The sequence below is a fragment of the Arachis hypogaea genome, chromosome 13 (genome assembly GCF_003086295.3).
Source record: "Arachis hypogaea cultivar Tifrunner chromosome 13, arahy.Tifrunner.gnm2.J5K5, whole genome shotgun sequence".
Taxonomy (NCBI): Eukaryota; Viridiplantae; Streptophyta; class Magnoliopsida; order Fabales; family Fabaceae; genus Arachis; species Arachis hypogaea.
The window spans coordinates 73,718,868-73,731,805 of NC_092048.1; the positions used below are offsets into that span (position 1 = coordinate 73,718,868).

Consider the following 12,938-nt stretch of genomic DNA (forward strand, 5'->3'; position numbering starts at 1 on the left):
TTTATGGCGCCGTTGCCGGGGATTGATTTTGTATCAACAATGATTAAATTAGTGGATAACTAGATTGAGCAATTTTTTTTCTTTTGTTTGATTTAATTTCTGTTTGAGTGATTTACTTTCAGTTTTAATTATTTTCTTTCCTTTACCCCTTACCCGTTTGTGGTGTTCTCTTATTTGTTACAATTCAATTCACTAACCCACTAACTGTTTGATATATTGCATCACTCACACTAACAACATTTCTGACAATAATACTTCCTGCATTTGTCTCCTTCTTGCTTGTGCTTTGTTGGTTGTATGACAGGTAGAAAAAGTGGGGCTTCAACTTCCTTTGATTATGAACCTGAGAGGACCTTCCTTAGACTAAGGAGGGAAGCAAGAGGAAAGAGAGTTGTTAGTGCTGAGGAAGAGGAGGAGTATTTGAACCAGACATGGATGAGAATATGGAGAACCATCATGAAGAAGAGGCTCACAACCATGGCAGAGAAGGTCTAGTGTATCATGCTGGACAAGAGAGAAGAGTTTTAGGCTCTTATATAAACTCAAACCCAGGAAACTGTGGAAGTAGCATCCAAAAGCCAACTATACATGCCAATAACTTTGAACTAAAGCCACAGCTCATCACCCTTGTTTAGAACAACTGTTCATTCGGAGGAAGTGTCCAAGAAGACCCCAATCAACATCTAACCACCTTCCTGAGGATATATGATACTGTGAAGTCTAATGGTGTTCATCCTGACACCTATAGATTGCTTTTGTTCCCCTTTTCACTCAAGGACAAAGCATCTAAATGGCTAGAATCTTTCCCGAAGGAGAGCTTAACAACCTAGGAAGATGTGGTGAACAAATTCTTGGCGAGATTCTATCATCCTCAAAGAATCAACAGGTTGAGAGCTGAGGTACAAACCTTCAGGCAACAAGATGGTGAAACTCTCTATGAAGCATGGGAGAGGTTTAAGGACTTGACAAAAAGGTGCCCGCCATATATGTTCAATGAATGGGTGCAGTTACAAATTTTCTATGAAGGTCTTTCTTATGAATCAAGGAAGGCAGTAGACCACTTATCCGGGAGATCTCAAAACAAGAAGAAGACCATTGAAGAAGCCATAGATGTCATTGAGACTGTAGCTGAGAATGACTACTTTTATTCTTCTGAAAGAGGCAACACTAGAGGAGTGATGGAGCTAAGCAACGTGGATGCACTGCTGGCTCAAAACAAGATGATCACCAAGCAGTTGGATGACCTTACCAAGAAGATGGAAAGGAACCAAGTAGCAGCAATCACCACCTCATCAGCAGCTCAAGAAGGAGTGAATGCAGAGGCAGAGGGTGATCAGGAACAAGCCAATTACATTGGGAACTCACCTAGGCAGACTCATGATCCATACTCCAAAACTTATAATCCTGGTTGGAGGAACCACCCAAACTTTGGGTAGGAAAATCAACAAGATCAAGGCCAAGATCAGAGACGTCACAACCCCAACAACAATGCAGCTCACCAACATTCCACACAGAGATCATATCAGCACCCACCTAACAACACCCCTCAACATCCATATTAAAACCAAAATGGACCTTCTCATCCCTCCAATCTCAACTCACCATCATCCGAAGATAGACTATCAAGGATTGAGACTCTACTTGAAGGCATATGTAAGGAAATCCAAGATAACAAGGTGTTCAAGGAGGAGGTGCGAGCCAATATCAAAAACCAGGGAGACACCATCAAGAGGCTAGAATTTCAAGTGGGATACCTTTCTGAGAAGATTCCCAAACCTACTGACAGCTTCCCAAGTGACACAGAGAAAAACCCAAGAGGTGAAGCAAAGAAAGTAAGATGGAAAGAATGCAAGATAGTCACTATAAGTGATAAGGAGACTGAGGAAAAGCTGAACAAACCATTCATACAACCTAGAGACACCTCAGCAGAGAAGCAGGAAGAGAGTCACCAAGAAACCAAAATTACACAGAAGGAGATTCTGAAACTCTATGCACCTTTTCCCCAAAAACTCAAGGGTGGTGTAGAAAAGAGAATATACTCAAAGTTCCTCGACATGTTTGCATCCCTCCATGTAAACATACCATTCATCAAAGCTCTCCAACAAATGCCCTCATACATTAAGTGCATGAAGGAGCTGCTGACCAGGAAAAGCTCACTCAAAGGAGGGCAAACAATAGTGATGAATAAAGACTGCAGTGCTCTCATTCAACCAGAGTTGCCTACAAAAAGGAAGGATCCAGGGAGTTTTCACATCCCCTGTGCTATAGGAGAAACAAGGTTTGATAAAGGACTCTGTGACCTGGGAGCAAACATCAACTTAATGCCCTTATCCCTCATGAAGAAGCTGCAGATTAATGAGCTAACGCCCACAGACGTAGTCATCAGGCTGGCTGACAAAACTCAAAGACAAGCAGTAGGAGTGGTTGAAAACGTGTTGGTAAAGGTTGGGAATTAATTCCTTCCCACAGACTTTGTCATATTGGAAATGGAAGAGAGTCACCTTCACCCAATCATATTGGGAAGACCATTCCTAGCTATAGCCAGAGCGCTTATAGATGTGGAGCGAGGAGAGCTAATACAAAGGATACATGATGAGAAACTCACATTCAATGTCTTCAAACCCTCACAAGAAGAAGATCAAGAAAATAAGGAACCAAGGGAAGATCACGACAAGGCACTGGTGGAAGAAACAAACATTGAAACACAAACTGTACACCTGGAAATCCCTTTGGCTGGTAAGCAAAACAGTCAGAAGGTGTCACAGCTAAAGGAAAACCAAGAAAAGCCAAAACCACCAGAGTCATATGAGACCAGCAACAAAATTTCCTTGGAAAAAGAGGCCACAAAGAGCAAGGCAACACTAAAAGAAACAAAGAAGAAGGCACAAAGGAGATGGAGGAACAAGAAGATCCCTACAGAGGATTTCTCTCCAGGGGATAAAGTGATCTCAGTTTATCTCCCAGTTATCCCACCTCATCTCCCCACCATCCCATCTCAGATGCCTAAAGTTTTCACCATCAACAGAATTCTCTCATTAGAACATGTGAAAATCCTTAACGAAGCCAATGAAGATAGATTCACTGCAAGGGGAAAAGATTTGAAGCATTACCAACCACCCTGGCAAGGGCAGAACGTCAAGCTAGTGACGCTAAAGAAGCGCTTCATGGGAAGCAACCCATGTTTTATATGCTTTTAAAGTAGTTAATAATGCAAGGTTCATGCATTCCGAATCAACTTTGACATATACTTGAATGAATCCTTTTATGCAACATATAGTGAAGAACAAGTTTGGTGTTCAAGGCACACTAAGAGGACATGAATGTAATTCATATCATGTCACTCTTAGAACCTTGAACATATCTTTTTACACCACATGGCCACAAACTAAGTTTGGTGTCACCAATGTTGCATACATGAATAACTAAATAGTTAGTTGGTTTGCATTCATGAATAGCACTTAGTCATTTAAAAACAAAAATTTTAAAAAAGTAGTTATTCTTTCTTTTTTTTATTTTTCCGTCATTATCCAAAAAGTTATTAATAACACTCTTTTTCTTAGGGGGTAATGAAGGGAAGATTGGAAGGAATTGATGGGACAATTGAAGAAGGAGGGTTCGGCCACTTCAAAAAGAGGGGACTATACACATGTCTTCAAGGAGAATGCATTGGGAAATGTTGCCATGCAACATTGGAAGAATGACACCGTTGGAGACCGAACCAACCCCATCATAAAAGTGATGATCCTTGTGGCCATCCCATACTAAATCCCATCCGTTCATCACACACCCATACCATCAATCCACACCTTTCATTTACTCACCACTTCTCTATATAAGTGATTCTTATTCCGTACCCCCTCCACATTCCAATTCCCATTCCTTGTACGTCTCACTTTCGGAACCCAACACCCCTTACCCCATCAAAGACACTCTCACCCACTCCCTTAATTATACCTTACCCTAACGAGGCCGAATTCCATCAGCTATCCACACCCTTCAACACCTTCACATATCAAAAGTCACTCATGGCATCATCAAGCTCCAAAAGGCGAAAGGGAAAGACACCAGTGGAGAGAATTCCTTTTGACGAAGGAAGGTTCAAAACCGCTTTCCATGAACTTCAATTCGAACGTATCAAGCACAAGAAAGTACTGCCAGAGCTGACATTCCAATTCAACTATGATGAGTGCCCGCAGATTGGAGAGAAGATTGAACAGAGGGGTTGGCAAGAACTCACGAACCCAGAAACAAAAATAAATGAAAATCTCATTAAAGAGTTCTATGCCAATGTGGCCAGAAAAGAGAATACCAAGGCTCCTACCTTCAAAAGTTACGTGAGAGGAACAGAGGTGGACTTCAGTCCTACTGCTATAATGAGGACTCTTCATCTGAGATCACAACCCTCTGATAAGCCAAGTTATCAAGAAATAATAAGTAATGGCCCTGACAATGATGAGCTTGAAGAAATTGTGAATGACATGTGTGTCACAGGATCAGATTGGGAGAGGTATTCAGATAAGAGGCCACGGTTCATCAGAAGAGGAGACCTCATCCCGGAAGCCAAGGGATGGTTTGAGCTTGTGAGAAGATCTATCCTCCCAGCCTCAAACAATTCTGAGGTCAACATTGCTCGAGCCACCATGCTACATTGCATTATGAGCGGTGGAGACATCAATGTACATGAAATTATAGCTGAGGGAATCCAAGAGGCAGCCAAAAAGAGTGATCCGAGTGCTTGGCTTTTGTACCCCAGCACCATTGTGAGATTATGTAAGAAAGCCAAGGTGGTCTTCGAAGACAGCAATCCACATTGGGTAAACCCTGGGAGGTTAGTTACGCTCCAGTGTATAACTTATGTGGCACCCGCCCAACAACAAAGAAGGCCTCAAATAGGGAAAAGAACATCACAAGAAGGACCTCATCAAGAAGAATATCAGCAAGAAGAATACTATGATCCAACCAATATAAATCTGGGCCACATTCAAGGAGTCATTGAGGACTTGGCAAGGAGATATATGGAAGGGCAAGAGCAACAACTACACCTTCAATCCCAGCGGATGGATCGTCAGGAAGAATTACTTACTAACTGGATGAATCAATAAGGAGAGTGGCAGAAACAACAAATGGAGCAGTGATAAACCCATATTTCATGATATATATTGTGCTCAATTCAAGAGATTTATTCAATCCTTCACCCACTTATTCATGTAAATTGCATGGTTTTACTTTTCCTTTCCTATTATTTGATATATGTGAAAAACATGTTTCTTATGTTTCAGAAATTATTTATTTTAATTACCTTCATTATCATTCGATGCCGTGATTTGTGTGTTAAGTAGTTTCAGATCTTCTAAGGCGGGAATGACTTAAAGGATGGAAAGGAAACATACAAAAATAGAAGGAAAGCACAAAATGGAGTTTTTGAAGAAACTGGCAGCAACGCGAACGCATGGACGACGCGGCCGCGTGACCAGTGCGAAAAGACAGCGACACGAACGCGTGACTGACGCGGACGCACGCTATGAGTAGAACACAGATGACGCAGACGCATGACCTAAGCGAACGCGTGACAAGGAAAACTCCAGAAGACGCGACCACGTGACAGACGCCACGCACCAGAAATTATAGAAAAATGCCCCCAGCGATTTCTGAAGCTCTTTTTGGCCCAGATCCAAGTCCAGAAGGCACAGATTAGAGGTTATGAAGTGGGGGAATGCATCCATATTGGAGGGAGATCTCCAATTACTCACTTTTGATAGTTTAGATGTAGTTCTTAGAGAGAGAGGTTCTCTCCTCTCTCTTAGGTTTTAGGATTAGGATTTCTCTTAATTTTAGGATTATTTCTCTTCAAGTGCAAGTTCAATGTTCCTCTTATTTATTTTCTACTTTTATTATATACCTTTGATTATCATTTACCTTTTCAATTTAGCTTATGCTATATTCATGTTATGATTTTCTTAATTAATATTAATTGAGGTATTTCAGTTCATAATCGTTTTATTCTATTTATGAGTGCTTTTAATTTAATTTAGATATTTTCTTCCTTTTGGCTTTGGTTAAGTAATTGGTAACACTTGAGTTGTCAAACTCAGCAGTGGTTGAAATTGGCAGATTTCTAATTAATCTAGATCGCTCTAAAGCTAGTCTTCCTACAGGGATTGACTAGGACTTGAGGATCAATCTAGTTAGTCCACTTGACTTAACTAAGTGGGATTAAAATCTAATTCTCATTACACTTGATAAGGATAACTAGGATAGAAATTCCAATTTCTCATACCTTGCTAATAGTTTATTTTACAGTTATTTATTTATTTTATTGTCATTTAAATTACTCGTTCCTTACCTTCAAAATCCCAATTTACAAAACTCCTAACCAATAATAAGAACATACTTCCTTATAGTTCCTTGAGAAGACGACCCGAGGTTTAAATACTTCGGTTATCAATTTAAAAGGGGTTTGTTACTTGTGACAACCAAAATATTTGTAAGAAAGGACTTTTGTCGGTTTAAAAGCTATACTTGCAACGGGAATTTATTCTGAATTCTAGACCACGCAAAAGTTCCTCTCTTCAAGCAGCAATAGGAACACTACTCTCAGCTCACTCAAGCCATCAATCAAGTGACTGAAAGGCAAGAGCGTCAAGATAAATGCCTTCAAGAACTCAACCAACGTCAGCTAGCTCAGATGAAGGCATTCAATGAGTTCAGCGTACTTAATGAAGGACGGCAACTACACAGGGAAGAATTCAACATAAACACTCAAGCCAAGTTGAACTATATGTCTGGGCATATGCATAATTTGCACTCTGTAATCCCCAGGTATGATACAGTTCAAAAAGATCTAACAGAACAAGAGGAAAGGAAGGTGAAACAATAGAAGGAAACATTGAAAAAAAAGTTGGAAGATGCTGGCTTCTGGAAAAAGTTGATTGGAAAAAGCAAGGGAAATGGGGGTTCAAGCACTCAAGAAGGACACAAAGAGGACAAACAAGAGGGAGAGCATGGGCAGCCCCGTGAGTAAAAGGTGGTGGAGTTCCCTCTTCGTTTTATCTTTTTGAAGTCTAAATAAGGAAAATCATGTATGAAATAGAACATGCTTCCATAGTAGCTTAGGAATTTTCAATTCTGTCTTTAGCATTTTCAGTTATTAAGTCTATGTGTGCTGGTCCAAGTTACCTGTTTTCATTTTCATCCTACTTACTTGTATGCTTGCCCTTTGAATTTAATGAAAAATAATGTTATGAAAAGAAAAACCAGAGTGGAGTTCACATTGTGGAGTAAGTTCTCAAGGTCTGTGATGTGGTAATAAGTTAGCTAAGTTGGTTCACCTGTAAGGTATAAGGACACTTATGCACTGAATTACATGCTTGAAACACATTCTATGAGATTAACCAAACAACAAGATCCTAATAAGAAAAAGAAAAGAACAATAAGAGTTTGAAAAAGAAAGAAAAGTAATAAGAAATAAGGCTAGGCACCAAGGGTTTAAATCTTGAGGGACGTGTCTGTGGTGATCCTGTACCAAGGATCTGCTTGGATGAATAATTTCTTAGGAGTGCTTCATCACTTGATAACTTGGGTTAACTAACCCGGGATTATCAACTAAAAATCCACTATCAAGAGCAACCTTGCTACAGAACATTTAGTAACCCAAAGAGGTGCTGGACACCAAAGCCTCAAGAAAAGAAAATAACAAACCATGTGCCTGTGGTGTGCATGTATGGGGGAGAGAGACTTGAGGGAGTAAGTCCTTAGGGGTGTTTCAACACCTAGCACCTTGAACCAACTGATTCGGGAGTGTTGGCTGAAAGCTTATTTTAAAGAGTTGTCCCCTCACAGAGCACTTAGCCTAAGGATGCAATAAACCCTGAAAAGGGGGAGGATCAAAGAATAAGGATCTCATAGGATGCAATCAAGCAAGTTTTCAAAGGCATGGTAAGGACTTGGAAACCAGTAAAGGAATGAACCTAAGTTGCTATGCATCAAACCCTATAAACCAAGAGCTTTACTTCTATGATAAGAACTTGTTCCTCTTGTTCTCTCATTCATCATTCTTATGTTTCAGTACTTGCTTAGGGACAAGCAAGCTTTGAGTTTGGTGTTGTGATGTCAGGGCATTTTGGCCAGTTTCACTGACCTTTTCTTTACTATTTTAGGGTAGTTTCATGCATTTTCTTAAGTAAATAAGCAAGTTTTGGGTAGATATTCACTTACATCTTGATTCAAGCAAACATTGTGAAGTTTACATGATTTCATGAGAATTATGCATGAATTTAATGACAAATTGGATAATGCATGATCTCATGACTTGGAATAGAGCTTTGATGCACTTTAATTTCTTGATTTTAGGACAAAGGAAGCAAGGAAGAACCACGTTAGTAGCCACGCTAGTCTAATTAACATGACCACTAACGTGGAATGGGAGCTAGCTTACAACGTTAATGAGAAAAGTGATCGCCAATAACGCCCTCGAAAGCCATTATAGCCCACGTTAGTTGCCACGTTAATGACGTTAACATGGAAGCTAACGTGGAAGAGAAGTGAAGCTCCAACATTAGTGGTAAAAGTGAATTCCACTAACGTTGGAAGAAGGGGCACACTTGACCACGTTAAGAGTCACGTTAAGCATATTAACGTGAACTCTAACGTGGAAGGAACAAAGAATTGCCAACGTTAGTGACACTCACCTTTGTCACTAACGTTGGATTAAGCCACTATTAAACCACTATTGCCCACGTTAGTTGCCACGTTAACTACGTTAACGTGGAAGCTAACGTGGAAGAAGAATTAATGGACCAACGTTAGTGACACTCACCTTTGTCACTAACGTTGGAGATAGCAATCACCACTACGTTAGTGGTCATGTTAATCTAATTAACGTGAACTCTAACATGGGAAGGAGGGGCGTTTGGAGCATTAGTGACAAAGGTAAGTGTAACTAACGCTCTCGAAGAATAGGCAAATCCATGTTAAAGGTCACGTTAGCTATACTAACGTGAACTTTAACGTGGGGAAAGGGGGCAATAAGCAATGTTATTGGAAAAGGTGAATGCCAATAACGTTTGCGAAGGACCAAGAGGCAACGTTAGTGGTCACATTAGTGCCACTAATGCTGAAGTTAACGTGAATCAATTTTGGCTTGGAACGTTAGTGAAAAATGTAACAACCCTGATTTTCGAGTACATGAGATTTTTTCTGGAAGTACGGATTTCTCCGGAAGATCAGTAAAGGGAACACCTCTGTTATATCATCAAGCATCTCAATCCTCATTATCATTATGTCATCCTTAAGTTAGAACCTCCTCTGAGGCAAGCTCGATAATGCAATCGTGAAGAACCTTGTTTTTGAACCGTATCGGTTGGCAGTTTTGATTCTGATTTTCGTTAATAGTCTCTGTTTGACGAACCGAACTCGATTCATGAGAGGAGAGAGATAATAGTATAATATTATCATTATATTAGTATTATAAGCTTCTTGAATAATATTATAAGGTTACCTGGTCAGTTTTAGTTAAAAACAGAAAATCGGTTTAACCGGGTTTACGGTTTACTGGTGCAGCTTAGCACCAACACTCTCTGATGAATTTAGCAATGCTAAGGCATCATTATACATGTACTATTCTCATAATAAATATGTTACTAGTGTCATTTATGCTAGTAGCTCAGAAAATAATTTTTAGAGATGTTTTTACGAGTGTTCCGATACACCTAGATTTAGTAGTTGTACACCAGAGATATTTTAATATTATTTTAATCCACCTCCAAGCCAACCAATCACAACTCACCTTACACCCCCAAGACCTCCAAGGCTGTCTCATTTCATCATTTTGGCCGAAAATAACAAGAGAGAAAAGAGAGAAACTTTCATGAACACTTAATCTTCAAAGCTTGATTTCTTCTGAACTAAAACTCAAATCAAAACTCTGATTTCACCAAAATGATCCTCTCTTCTTCCTCTACATAACCATGTGACTTATCAAGGCTGGAAATAAGGTGAGATGGCTGTCTCCCTCCCATTTCAATTTGGTTTTCAAGGAAAACCATGCAAAACATGTGTTTTCTTGATGTTCTTCCTTAGGAATCATGCTTAACTTGACTTGAGGGCCAAGAAACGTGAATTTTCAGCAAGTCTAAGGTGAGATATCTCTTCTTAACATACTGAGTGAGATTTGGTCAGTTGAGAGTTTTTGGATTTAAAGTTGTTCTTGATGTGATTTAGGAGGAAAAAGTGCTTAAGGACAACCTGAAAGTTTAACCGAATTAGGAGCAGCAAAACCAGGTAGGGTATCACGAAATTAATCTTGATTATTTGTGTTTGAGTTGTGTGAATGTTGTATAAATTTTCTGTGCTAAAAATTGGTTGCATATATGATTGATTCTTGGTGAAAATTTGGTGAAATTTTGATGAAATTTGATAAAATTCAAGCTTTAAAGTTCATGTTCTTGGGCAGCTGGAAAAAACGAAACCCTAAGCTTAAATTGAGGTTAAATTTGTGTTGAAATCATATATAAAAGATGGGGTTTTAGTGGCTGCTAATTTATTGTGAATTATAGTAAAAATCGGTTGCTAAAAAGACTGAAAAACGGGTAAAAACAGAGAAGGAATCTGAAGAATTTATGAAGAACATGAAGAACACTTTGAGTGTGGTGAAGAACAATAAAGAACACCTTTTTGATTCATAAAAGGTCAAGGAAGTAATTAATTTGGTGTTTGGGGGGTTATTTTGTAATTTCTGAAAGTTAGGGTGGTTAAAGTAAAAATATTAAAAGTTACGGGTGGTAAAAAGTTAATTTTAAAGGTTAAAAGGTAAAGTTAAGGTAATTTTCGAAAATTTAGTAATAAAATATTAAATAATAATATTTAATTAAAAATAATATTTTAATAAAAATAATAAAATAATGTGAAAAAGGCAATTTTCTGTAAAAGCTTTAGAAAGACAACTTTAAGTGCAGAATCTCATAATTACCTTCATAAAACACTTAGGGAGTGGTAAAAATATATTAGTGAGGCAAAGATAAATAAAAGTTAAAAAGTTGAAGAAAAGATAAAAATCGAAAGAAAAGTCTGTAAAGTTTTAATGACAGAAAAACAGACAGAGACTAGTGAACGAACTAGGGCAACATAGTTAGTCCTGGAATTGCGAATAGGGTTAGGTATTATATGAAAAGTTAAATTGTTTCAGTATAGACTTAATGAACCTATACTTGGGACAGACTAACTATTCATACCGAAATTTACATAAGCTTTAAATACATACGTTAAACAGAGAAATCAGAACAGAGTAAAGAAACACAGAGAACAGAGTAACCAGAGAAGAATAAAGAAACACAGAGAAAAGAGTAACCAGAGCAAAGTAAAAAGACAAAGAGAAAAGAGTAATGTGATAAAGAGAAATGGTTTGAGTTACGATGTTGTAAAAGTAAAAGCTGTAAAGTTTGTATAGCATGATTGAACAGAAAAAGAAAGAGGTACTGCATAAGAATGTGAAAGTGATGATGATAATGAGAATGATTATGTGATGATCTGCTGCGTGAAGGCAGTCAGATAGATGGTGGTACGACCACTGAGAGTGCTTTCCTGGGATACTTAGCTATAATGCTATTCTGCAAGTCAGAGGACTCTTACAGAGGTATCGAGAACACACGACTAGCATATACTCCTGTAAGTCAAAGGACTCTTACAGTGAGAGTGTGTGTGTATGCTCCTGTAAGTCAAAGGACTCTTACAGTGAGAGTGTGTGTATGCTCCTATAAGTCAAAGGACTCTTACAGAGAGTGTGTTAGGCAGATATAAGTTAGCTAGCTCCGCCATGCAAGTCCAAGGACTCTTGCAGTGGGTTGCTAGTGCCGCCCTGCAAGTCAAAGGACTCTTGCAGTGGTTTGCCTCACAAGTCAAAGGACTTTTGCGAGGGACATTGCCAACAGGAAAGCCTTACCTGGTCAGAGGACTCCGGGTAACGTCGGGAGCGGGTATGTAACCGACAAATGAGCTCATTACCTGTGCTAGGGCTAGACATGCATCATATTTGGTTGCGCATTTCCTCTGTTATGATTGTTGTTTGAATGTATGCCTTCTTTGTTTTCATTATATTCTCTGTGTCTATGTTTTGTTTTCTTGTATTCTTTTGTTTGTGTTTTGCGTTCTGTTTACTTTATTTTCTCTATTTATCTGTTTCTTCTGTCTACTGCTTCTCGGTATTCTGCTATTTATCTGCTAAACAACACGGAATTAATGAACGTAACTAATAACCCCGACCCTACTAAGAACTCCCCAGTTCTTACCCCTTCTCTCTCCCTTCCCCCTTCAGATGGAAGCAGGAGTACCCTTCCGTAATCTACTGACGACCGTTTGTAAAAAGGATTCCACTCTAGGTAGTCTTCTGAGTCTAGGGTGAATCCCGTTCTCTGTTTATATGTATATACTATGAGGCCAGCCAACGTCTGCACCCCACTTTTCTACAAACTTTAGCCTAAGTCCTCCGTACGATGTTGCTGTTATGTGGCCACTCGATGAAGTACTTGAGAGACGCTCTTTGATGACATATGATCGTGCAGAGGAGTAGCAGATGATGTTCTACCTTTTGGTGACGTTCCACCTGACTTGAGTTTTGAAGACTTACAGCGTACTTTCCCTCGCTTTAGTAGTGTAGAGGGAATAGGTGAGTATAGAGTCTAGACTAGCCTGGGTGCCAGCTTAGGGACTTCTTGAACAGGTCAGGACCAAAGATGTTGTATGTATACATATGTATATAGTTATTATCTAGCTATATCTAGGGGTGTCCTAACCAAAGATCTTTACTCTAATGAAGGCTGGATAACCGAATGTTATTAACTACTTGTGATATATTTATGTGAGATTGTTTATAACCGTTTTATCTGTTATTATTTGTGAATTGATTATGAATGATTATGTTTATTAATTCAAACATTTTCAAAAAT

General features: G+C 39.0%; 1 non-coding gene across 1 annotated transcript; it reads right to left on the reverse strand.

The window, feature by feature from the left end:
- Positions 1-884: 884 nt before the first annotated feature.
- On the reverse strand, positions 885-991 carry LOC112740082 (small nucleolar RNA R71). Its single transcript, XR_003171016.1, has one exon. It is a non-coding gene; the product is annotated as a small nucleolar RNA R71 (small nucleolar RNA).
- Positions 992-12,938: the final 11,947 nt, after the last annotated feature.